Below are 12,724 nucleotides of genomic sequence, written 5' to 3' on the forward strand. Positions count from 1 at the left end.
TCGTCCCTTGCCTCAACGACATGGTCACTGTCATTTCTGTGTCTCCATGGGCATGGAGGTCTAATCTGCAAGTGCAACACAAAATATAAATAGTAGAAACACACTTTTAGCCCTTCCAGAATCAGACTGCACTATACCTATAATTGTGCCTTTAACTTTAAACACATGAAATCACTACCAGGTATCAGATCCTAACTTGACAATCACCAATTAACCAAAGCAGTTGTCACATCTTAGGTTTTGATATTTTATACTAAAACTTTAACTCCTTTTATAAGAAAACTGAAAACCTACTTGTTACTTCAACTTTAGAGAGCGAGTCGACTAGCTTTCTTCCATTTATGAATCTTATCTCATAACAATTCCAAAATAGTTTCTCGTCTTCCCAAACAGGAGGATATGCTTTCTGAATGTCAGTCCAGATGAAGTCATACGAAGCTTGTTTTACAATAAAAACAATGATTCATTAATCACCGTTTCAGTCTATGCTTCAGATAATTTCAGTTCCTTGAAATGCAGAACAACAAGGATTGAGTATGAGATTTTAATATTATTGTTTGATCACATTCTGCTAACTTTTTATTGTGTTCTAATACAATATATGTGTCAATGATATTAGATACATAAGGAGGGGTAAACCAGATGCTGGATTTGCTCTATTGGAGTCTGAATCATTAAAATGGCCTGATTTTGTGGAGTTTGATGACGTGAATGGAAAAGTTCTTACTCTGCCCAGGATAGGTAAAATTTTGGTACTGAAGTCTTCCTGTACGACATGATCAATTTTGGTAATTTGTTTGATGTACTTATACAATTCTTTTACTTTTGACAGCATATATAAGGTGTTTGACCTGAAGAATTATACGATGTTATACTCGATCTCAGACAAAAACGTTCAAGAGATAAAAATCAGGTGACTTCATTACTTCTGCAAGCAATGCATAGACATGCTCATTTTTGCTATGACTAATTAGTGTTATAACTTTTTGGCTGACAAGTTAGCGTGCATGGGCACTCAATCCCCACAACCTACTCATGTATTATCACTTGGAAATTTTTGATCATGATCCAGAATGCACACTTGAGGGACTCCGAGCTGATAAAGCGGAAAGTACTTACCTGCGTAGTTTTTGAATAGGTCAAGAAGAAATATTGTTGCTGCTACAACTTCTACTGCTCCTACTAGTATCACTACCTTTTCAGCTTGTCCTTCGGGACTTGGGGCACACGCCCTTGGATGTAATAGTTAGGTTGTTTAATATATATCGTCTTTAACACACAAAAAAAACTATAGTAATATCAAAATTACCTCATTTAACACCCTATGAAGCTCGTCCCTTGCCTCGACAACATGATCACTGTCATTTCTGTCAACCACAAAGATGAGACGATGTGTTTTCTGAAAATAGTGTCTCCATGGGCATGGAGGTCTAATCTGCACGTGCAACACAAAAGATAAATAGTAGAAACACACTTTTAGCCCTTCTAGAATCAGACTGCAATATACCTATAATTAATTGTGCCTTTAACTTTAAACACATGAAACCACTACCAGGCTATAGCTAGAGGCAGAACTCAAGCAATTAGAAGAGGAAACTGCAAAGAGATTAGAGGAAGAAATAAGGAAAAGCGTCGAGGAAAAGTTAAGTTCAGAGGAAATTAAACTGTAAATAGAGAGACGAATAGAAGGAGGTCAAAAACTGTTTGAAGATGTTGAAATTCAACTTGAAAAAGAAAAGCAAGCTGCTCTTATGGAGGCAAGGATAAAAGAAGTGTCTCTTGGGGGTGGTTGTTGGCTCTTGACCCATTGTTGATATTTACTTACCAGTATATTCTCTGAGTGTGTACTTCTCCTTTTTGTGATTATATCTTTGATTAGAACTTAAATGAAAGATATAACATGTTCTTTACTGCTAAAAGATAAGTATTTTAATCTTTTAGTTCGGATGAGGAAGGAAGCAGGGGAAGTTTTACTCTTCTTTGTTTTAATCGTACTTTAGTAGCAGTTTTTCTCTTGTAAAAGATTAGGCATGGGCCTGTGAACCTGATTGTCACGCCCCGGGAGGGTACCCTAGACGTAACCGGCACTCAGAAACCATTTCTGGCTCCCAAGCGAACCACATAGCCTGATCACACATCCGTTCATTCATTCATTCAGCGGAAAATTTTTTAAAAAATAAAGAATAATTTAGCGGGCAACTCAAATCACCCATCCAACTCAAAGAATAAAGGCCATGGGCCGACAAATCAACTAAAATATTTCTCATTTAAAAATAGTTTGACAAGAATAACTCAATCGACTCATCACTATCTAGTCTATGAAGCCTCTATCACTACTATCTAATTGGTGCCAATGACATGTTCATGGCTACCTCAAATCAAAATGAAAAGGGCTAACTCAATGCAAGAATACACAGACGGTGTCCTCCGAATGTAGGGGAGGACTCACCAATACGCTGAGTGCGAATAGATCCCCAATGATGCTCTTATTGACGATCTCTTAAACCTGTCTCTGCATCATGAAACGATGCAGGTCCAAATAGACGTCAGTACGTGGAATGTACTGGTATGTAATATGGCAGAATGGAACATACTTCAAGGAAGAATAGCAGCGGTCCAAATATCTCAAATTGAAAAGATAAGAGAGACTCAACAAGGCATTATAAGTCTAAAGTAATAATACATTTTTTTTGACAAAGACCAATCATATACCATACGATCCAATCCAATCATACACAATACAGTACAATCAAATCATTTACAATTCGATCCCTTTCAATCATGTACAATCCGATTATATACACTCAACTCAACAATCAACTCAATAATCAAATCCACTCTAGTCACATACCATTCTATTCAATCCAATCACAATCCATCTACTCCAATCCGACCATATACAATCTACTCAACATTCAACTCAACAATCAGCTCAAAGGACTCAACTCAGTAAATATGCAAATTAAATTATGCAATGTTTTACAATTCAACTCAAAGGACTCAACTCAATAAATATGTAGCAACTCACTCAAGTGTCCTAAGTCTAACAAGAAATAGTTTAGATAGGACTAACTCATAAGGATAGAGCAACTCACTCAACTCAACTGACTCAGAGTACTATCAAGACCTAAATGGGAGTTTCTCTTAACCGACAACCAACACTTATGAGCCAGTGAAGGTACAACGAAACGACGTCGTTGCCACGCCCGTTCATACCTTGCCAGTGCATGAACGACGAACACTCATGGATCCAATCCAACCAGGTCCTATAATGTCAGGACAAAAACTCTCGGGGAAGCATCCGATTTTAATGGTTCAATCCCCCCTACGTTTGGCAACACAGGTATTGGGTTCGAGTATGGACTATACTCTTGCCCAATTCGGTGCTCGATACTCCTCCCATGACTCCATGCTCAAAAAACTCCTCCAATCATCTCAAACAAGCCCTCACGGCTAGTTTCATGTGGAACATTGCCACCTCATCAACTCGGTTCTCATTTCAACTCAATTAGCTCATAATGACGAGTCTAATTGGACCTTCTTTCAAATCGACTCCTCTCAAATCATCAAACTCTTCTCTTTAAAAATTTATACAATCTCAACTCAATGATTACAGAAAATATTATGTACATAAAAATATAATTTCAACTCCTCAACTCAAACTCAAAATAGACACTTTAATGTAAAAATACTCAACTCATTTAAAGGCTTCTCATACTTAAACTCTTTTCTAAATCAAAGATAAAACTAATAATTCTTTAGACTCAAAATAGTGTATAAATAGTTTATGCAAAAAGATTCACAAATAATTTATTTAAAGCTCCTCCTCAAAAGATTATTTATTTTCAAAACATTCCTAAGACTCCACTCAACTCAAATTATGCACATCACATACCACAAACTCACATTAGACTCCAATTCACTTCATCACATAACATCCTCATCAATATACCTCTTCGTCAACCATTCTACATATATTAAATAAGCACCATTCACATCATCACTCACATCGTCACCAAAACATCATCATCACATCATCATCATATATTATCATTTACATCATCATCAAACATTATCATCACATCATTGTCAAGTATCATCATCACATCAATCATCAAACATCTACTCCAAAATCCTTATTTTTGTCCTATGTTCATTTTATAGAAGCAAAGGGACATTCTTAACTAGTCAATTCATTCTTTTCCTTCCAATCAATACATATATATACACACAACTATCCATCTCAACCTCAAGACATTTATGACAAGAAATCTCATCTTGAGTTCATGTGAATGAAACATGGACCCATACTCTCAACAAAACTCAACTCAAGAATATCGTCAATACCTATAAATCTATATACAAAGATACATTTGTAGCCAAAAATATGAAAGATAACTATTTAGTAACTCAAGTCATTAAAAACATCAATCAACTAATAGTACTTAAAAACATTCCATAGTTTAGGAAAACTTTCAAGAAAACCTTCTTAGAAGGTTCAACTCTTTCACAACTTCTATCCAACACATATATGGGCATATGGAAGAACTAAATCCATATTTTAGGTTAGCCTTACATACCTTGTTTGAAGACTTTGAAGGAACTTGATGTTAGGTCTTCAATGGAAGGCTTGAATCCTTGAAACTCTTGAAGGCACCCTTTGTTGGAGATGGATTTGGAGAAGAAGAAGAAGAAGAGAGGGAAAATATTTAGGGCTTTTTAGAGAGAGAGAGAGGAGCTGAAAATAATGGTCCAAAATGCTCAAGGATGGTGTATATATAATTTGGAAAAAGTCCAAGTTGCCCCTCTTCCAAAAATCTGAAAATTTGGGCAAAAGTCTTGCTGGCGCTATAGTGGCGCGTCGCGCCACTGCAGCGCCAAGCCAAAATAGGCCTAAAACCCTGCACATCTAATAGTGGCGCGTCGCGCCAAGGATCAAACTACTGAGGCTGTTTTCTGGCGCTATAGTGGCGCGTCGCGCCACTGGGGCGCCAAGCCTATATTTCGCCTAGGCCTGAATATTCCTGCAGTGCTAGTTCGTAGTAAAATGGACATAACCTTTGACTCCGAACTCCAAAAATTGCAATCTTGGTGGCGTTGGAAAGAAGACTCAAAGACCTTTAATTTGGTAGGTCGTGGGCCACCCAGTTCTTTAAATCCTAGGAGATATGGTCGTTTGAAGTTGACCCTTATACTAACTCGTCCGAAAACTTAATCGATTGGAGTTTTTTTGGGCTCGACTTGGTGTTAGAGATCCCTTATGACCCCTAAACACATCTATCACACTTCAAATACTTAGGAATTAATCCTAAATCACATGTAGAATTACAAGTCCTCCGGCCCGAGTCTACCCACACGTGAAGAAATGTTTGATTATTTGCGAAAAATTTTCCGGGGTGTCACACTGATATACTCCACAAACCTTCCTGTCTATAATAACTCTGAAAACCTATTTGTTAGTTCAACTTTAGAGAGCGAGTCGACTAGCTTTCTTCCATTTATGAATCTTATCTCTTAACAATTCCAAAATAGTTTCTCGTCTTCCCATTTCATCGAGGTTAAAACCTTTGTGTTCTTTGTCTAAATATTCAAACCTTTGAACCTTTTAGTGGCACTGTTTCTGACATAATAACGCACTGGATTATACAGGAGAAAGCACAAAAAGAGAGAGAGGAGCTGCAGAAGAACATATAAAGTGGAATATCAATAATGGTAATTGCAACTTTTGGTGGGATAGTTAGACAAACAATGGTCCATTGGCTCTTTTTCCTACTGTTTCTTGTGATGACTGCTTGCTAAACTATGTGTCAAAGACTTTATGTTGAATGAAAAATGGGATGAGAGAACTCTATCTTATATTTTACCTTTCAGTATTGCACAAGAAGTGATGAACATTAACATTATACCAGCTGAACAAGAGGATGAGGCTATTTGGAAATGTACAGATGATGATTATTACTCTAACGAAACAGCTTGGTATCTTATCGAGAATACCTGACAGAGGGATAATTTCCTAAACAAGTTATGGCATAAATCAGTTCCTTTCAATATCTCTTTTCTAGCCTGGAGACTTCATCACGGGAAGCTCTTTTTCAATGAAGCAATATCAAGATATGGGATCCACTCTTCTGCTAACTTCTATTGTTGAGCTAATCTTGTTATAGACTCTATTCAACACACTTTTACTCAAGAGGAAGCAACTAACCAAATTTGGATATACATCTAGGCTTCACTTGGTATTATTCATCAATCAAGCCATGAAGTGTTGCAGAACTGGTGGAAGCAGAATACCAAAAATAGTGTGCACAAGACAATTCTTCAAACTTCACCTATCTTTATTTGCTGGAAAATATGGAAGTAGTGGACAGCATGTAGGTTGGGATTAGAACAAGATTCTCACAGGAAAATGGAATACCAAGTTATCTGGAACACGGCTGTTATGAAACGCAGTGTATCCGACTTGCAATATCAGAGCAAACTAGACTAATATATATCACATGTGAGAGGCTTCAACCTGTGGTAACTATTAAACAAATTACATGGCAGAAACCTACACCCTGTGATTACAAACTGAATGTTGATGGTAGTTACACCAAAGAAAAAGGAAAGGCAGGGATATGAGGTGTATTCAGAGATAGTAATGGGAACTTCATCATGGCTTTATCTAAACCAGTCACATGTGGCAGCAATAACTATTCTGAAGCAGCAGGTGCTAGATTTTCTGTAAATGGTGTGAAGAGAAGGACTTCGACAAATGCACTACGGAGATGGATTCTTTGGTGATCGCAAACATGCTCAATATGAAAGACACTACAAATTTGAAATTGAAAAGCATTATTTATGACATTGATACTAGAATCAGGAATGTTTCTGTCGACTTTGGTCACTGCTACAAGGAAGCCAACATGATTGCAGGCTACGTAGATAAATTGGTTGCTAAAAGTGGAAAAGAAACCTTTTCCTCCTCTCAGCTATAGTGATAAATTAGTTATGGAACTTGAAGTTACACCAACTACAACTACATGGACTTAAGAAAAACTAATACTATTGCAATTACTCTTTGGTCTTTGAAATTCAAGAACAGCTAATGAATAATACATACCAGAAATCTAGTAAGAAGGTGATTTTATCATCAATTTCACTGCAACACAGATGAATAATACATACCAGGAATCTAGTACATTGATGGTTTCACATCCTGAGCTTCTTTGATTTATCGTCTTTCTCCTCTTCCATGGTTTGCTTTTCACTAACATAATAAATTACAGCAACCTGCTCACCATTCACCTCATATATCTCACCATGTTGAAAAATATCAGAAGCTATAGTGAGAAATTAGTCATGAGAAATACTATAGCTGGGACTCTTATTAAGTAATTGAGGAACAGGGGACGGATTATGGGGAAAAAAGATAACTTCCATTTCAACTAAGTTATTGAAATCGAAGGCTCATCAAATGATAAACCTGAACAAATTCACTCCAAATCAGCTCAAAAATCACACATAGCACCAAAATATACTTCAAAAAGAACAACAAAATTAACATAAATCATAAAACTCAGTCAGACATTGCATCCGTTGCTAGGTTAGTAGCAACATTTGCCTACTATATCATCAATTATATGATCTGTAGCTAGCTGTACATACTCATCACCATCAGCAAAAAATTGGTCGAGTTCTTGCTCTTGGTATGGTTCATTCTCATATACTTCGTCTTCCATTACTTCTCCCATATCGTACAAATCTCTTCGCTTTAGATGCACAGCAACACTCCACCCTTTATTGACAATGTCATCCACATAGTACACCGTTAGTGCTTGCGATGCTTCAATGTAAGGCTCATGTTCTTCACGTTCACCAATATGAATCAATCTATCAAAATTAACACAATTAAAATTCCAACGATCCTTTTGATACCCTCTATCTATAGCAGTATTAGCCCATTTACATTTGAAAAGAACAACCTTGAACCGTCCATTATAATTAATCTCAATAATATCTTCTAACTTCCCATAATATGGTAACTCTGCTTGCCTTAAATTTCCGTCAACACTACTTGCAACACATGATTTTTTGAAGGTTAGGAAAACTCCACTATTCTGTGTTTTCAAACCTTCTTCTCGAGCCAAAGTTCGAAATTTGGACCCATTGATGTTATATGCAGTAAATCTTCTTGCATTTACAGATGGACCTCGCGCTAAAAACATTAGATCGATAGACATTGTATCTATTGTGTCTTGATTCATAATCTAAATCAAATAAAATTGACTTAGTCAAATTTGTTCATTAAAATCAAATATAAACAATAATGATTGCTTACTCACCTGCTTTTGAAACCAATCAACAAACTCTTAATTAACTCTCCTCTCTATCTCTGTAGGTGAAGGTCTTCTTCCTCTTGAACTCCTCTTTATGTGTTCTCTAAATTCGCTATATGAAATAATCAAGTTAATGTTAAAGAGTATGATTAGCCTACTTCAAACATTACAAAGACAAAGAATATAAAGTTTGTAAGAGTTACTCACTCCACAAATGGTGTGACTATTGCACAATTTAGAAGCACATATCGATGAGCTTGTAGTTTCTGCATAGGATTTAAAGGGAAGTTTTCCGAAGCTGATGCAGGCTTACCTAATTGAGGGAAGAGAGACGACATTCCAGAAGGCTCACTATCATTTGGTTCATCACCGACCCGCCTAGGTCTATTGAACCTTGTCTCAATATCCTCAATATACCGAGAACAAAAGGTAAGAGTCTCTTCAGCTATATGACCCTCAGCTGTACAACCCTCTGGTTGTGTTTTGTTCCGTACATAGGGCTTACAGTGACCTAATTCCCTGGAGAATTAATATGCAGTAAGTGTACAGACTAGACCATAATAGAAATGTTAATGTTTCCAGACAACACATAACTTTAAATTAGAAATGTTAATATTTTACCTCTCAACAGGATACATGTTTCGGTAATGCACTGGACCTCCGAGTTTTGCTTCCTCTACTAGATGAATAGATAAATGAACCATTACCGTAAAGAATGATGGAGGAAATAGTATCTCTAGGTGGCAAAGGGTGATTATAATGCGCTCCTGAAGAATATCAAGCTCCGAAAGATTCAAAGTTTTGCTAGATAAGGCTCTGAAAAAGGAGCAAAATTCCACCAAAACTGTAACTACATGGTCTGGCAACACATTACGAGTTGCCAATGGTAGTAACTGCTCTAAAAGAACATGACTATCATGACTTTTCAACCCAATTTTTTTTTTGTACCAAATCAACACATATGGAAATGTTACTTGAGTACCCATCTGGTACTTTAATATTTTTCAAAGTTGTAAGAAACAACTTTTTGGTGTCCACCTTCTTTTTGGTATCAGTCATAAGTGAAAAAACAGCAAGGTTATATGATCCATTATCCTTCAGCCAAAGATCATGCCTTATACCCATTTCTCTTAGATCCTTTCGGGCATTAGCATTATCTTTTGATTTTGATTTATCATCGAGCAGTGCATGAATGATATTGTCACATATATTCTTTTCAATATGCATAAAATCTAGATTATGACGCACAAAGTTAGACTCCCACTAAGGAAGTTCAAAGAATATACTTCTCTTGTTCCATTGCTTAGTTGCTCGTCTAGATCTTTTCCTTTTACCATCCAACTCTGCTCCTCTCCCTTAAGCAATTTGTCTCAAAATATCAGATTCTGATAATTTTAATGGTGGATTCCGCTCCTCTGTGCTTCCATTAAAGCGTACTCGGTTGAATCTGAACCTGTGATTTCTTCTCAAAAAACGTCGATGACCCATGAAACACCACTTTTTACTATGACGAAGACGACAAGGTCCAGTGTCGAAGTTACAAGTTGGACAGGCAAAACCAGTATGTGTGTTCCAGCCAGATAAGATACCTAATCCAGGAAAGTCACTAATTGTCCACATAAGAGCTGCATGCATTCTAAAAGTTTCATTCAATGATGAGTCAAATGCTTCAACACCATCATTCCATAACTCACGCAATTCCTTCACAAGTGGTTGTAAGTACACATCTATATTATTTCCAGGCATTTGCTTGCCTGGAATGATCATTGATAAGATGAAGGAGGTGTGTTTCATACACATCCAAGGAAGGAGGTGTGTTTCATACACATCCAAGGAGGGAGATTGTACGAAATCAAGAAGACTGGCCAAATACTGTAGGTAGAACTCATTGTTCCAAGAGGATTGAAACCATCGCTAGCAAGGCCCAAGCGAACATTTCAAGGATCAGAAGCAAATCCAGAATGAGTCCGATCAAATGTCTTCCATGCCTCACCATCTCTTGGATGCCTCATAAACCCATCTGAGTTACTTTCCGAAGCATGCCATATCATATGCTCAGCAGTCTTACAACACATAAATAACCTTTTCAACCTTGGCTTCAGTGGAAAGTAACGCAAAACCTTTGCAGCTTGCTTTTTTTCTTTCTAGGACTCCATTTAGATGTACCACAATGTTTACATGCTTCCAATTCTGAATCACCTTCCCAGAATAGCATACAATTATTTGGACATACTGGAATCTTAGTGTAGTCAAGGCCAAGTTTCTTAATAGTTTTTTTGGCCTCATAAAAAGGAGGAGGTAATTTTGCATCTTCAAATGCATCTCGCAACAAATCCAGTATCATGGTCATTGCCTTGTCACTTAATTGACAACTGACCTTTATATGATACAATTTTATTAAAAACTCTAGCTTTGTGTACTTGCTCGGCTCGTACAGTGTTTCACTTCCATCTTTGAGAAAATCATGAAAGTCACCAGAACCCTCCCTATGTCCCTGATTTGATATTCCAGTTGAACCCAATGGTTGAGATGTCCCTACATCAGCTGCTTGCTTCCTATACTGCCCAAATGCATCATTAATCATTGTTTCTATTGGATTTTCTGGGTGAAACGTCTCTTGAGTAACAACTCTATCTCCAGAAGACTCTAATATCTTCTTCTCACCATGAAGATTCCAAGTAACATAATTATGAGGGAATGACTTGTAAATCAAGTGATCCTGCACTTCCACTCTAGTTTTCCACTTGCCAAAGCGACATATAGGACATGGACATCTGATTGTATCTTCCACAGCCGCATTCTTAAATGCAAAATCAAGAAATTTATCCAAACCTAGCTAGTATTCGTTTTGAGGTCTGGGGCTTTCTTGGACAAGACTCCAATAGAAATCCTCCAAGTTGCAGGAATACCTTCAAATTTGTTGTACTTGCAATCAACTCCAAAAATTTCAAAATCAAATTAATTCGAGAAACTGACACAAAGAATCACCACAAAGGACTTCCTGTGTATATGCTTCATGTATATAGGGAAGGATGGAACAAGCAGGAGTTGTGCTTTTGGAGGAGGGACTTGCGCTTTAATTTGGTGCTTAATCTCCTAAACCCACTTAATATGTCATAAATTATAAAAGCTTCAAATTATTTTATGACATTAATTAATTATTAATATATGAAAAATTTAACTTATGGAGTTATATATTGTTAGGAGAATCTTAAAGTAAGAGAAATCTTTTTAATTTTTGATGCTTTAAATACTTTTTCCTCAGAATTAGAGCTTTGTGGGTATATATATATTGATATGAATAATTATATAATTAAAAATGAAATAATATTATGCGACCAGCTTGGAAATGATATTTCGGATTCAATGGAGCCATCAGAATTTAAATTCGAGGTCCACTTGATCTGAAATTCAATTAGTCGCAACTAGATTAACTATAAGCCTAAAAATATCAAATCGAGCTAGGGACTTCTAAAAATTCCACCAAGACTATTCCTATGCCTAAAATCATTCCTCGAATCCAATGGAGTTTTCGGAATTCCATTCGGAGCATCGGAACTCCAAATGTTGACCAAAGTCAATTCTATGATAAAAAATTCAAGAATTTCCAACTAGGACGTCAAATCCACGTTACCGCTCGAAATCTAGTTCCGTCAACTCTCCTAGACCAAATTTCACATTACAGAGCTGATGGAATCTACAGAATTCCATTCCGAGACTCGTAGCTTCGGTTGGTACCAAAAATTACTTTGAACACTTTAAGCCTTTAAAATCTCAAAACCCAAGAAGCTTAAAAATTCATCCAAAACTCACCCGGTACTTCCCGAACACAAACCAAATATGCTACTAGCTTGGAAATGATATTTCGGACCTAATGGAGCCATCAGAGTTTGAATTCGAGGTCCCCTTAACCCGAAATCCAATTAGTCGCAACTTAGACTAACTTTAGGCCTAAAAATATCAAATCGAGCTCGGGACTTCTAAAAATTCCACCAAGACCACTCCTATGCCTAAAATCATCCCTTGAATCCAATGGAGTTTTCATAATTCCTTCCAAACATCGGAACTCCAAATGTTGACCAAAGTCAACTCTATGGTCAAGATTTCAAGAAGTTCCAACTTAGGACGTCAAATCCACGTTACAGCTCGAAATCTAGTTCCGTCAACTCTCCTAGGCCAAATTTCACATTATGGTGCTGATAGAATTGACGGAATTCCATTTCGAGACACGTAGCTCCGGTTAGTACCAAAATCACTTTGAACATTTTAAGCCTTTAAAATCTCAAAACCCAAGAAACTTAAAAATTCATCCAAAACTCACTAGTACTTCCCGAACACAAACCAAATATGCTATTAGCTTGGAAATGATATTGTGGACCTAATCGAGCCATCGAAATTTGAATTTG

At 36.8% G+C, this 12,724-nt stretch overlaps 1 pseudogene; it reads left to right on the forward strand.

Annotated features, from left to right (window-relative positions):
- Window positions 1–20: 20 nt before the first annotated feature.
- LOC129884408 (uncharacterized) lies at window positions 21–6,977 on the forward strand (annotated as a pseudogene).
- Window positions 6,978–12,724: the final 5,747 nt, after the last annotated feature.

Source organism: Solanum dulcamara, chromosome 4 (assembly GCF_947179165.1).
Source record: "Solanum dulcamara chromosome 4, daSolDulc1.2, whole genome shotgun sequence".
Taxonomy (NCBI): Eukaryota; Viridiplantae; Streptophyta; class Magnoliopsida; order Solanales; family Solanaceae; genus Solanum; species Solanum dulcamara.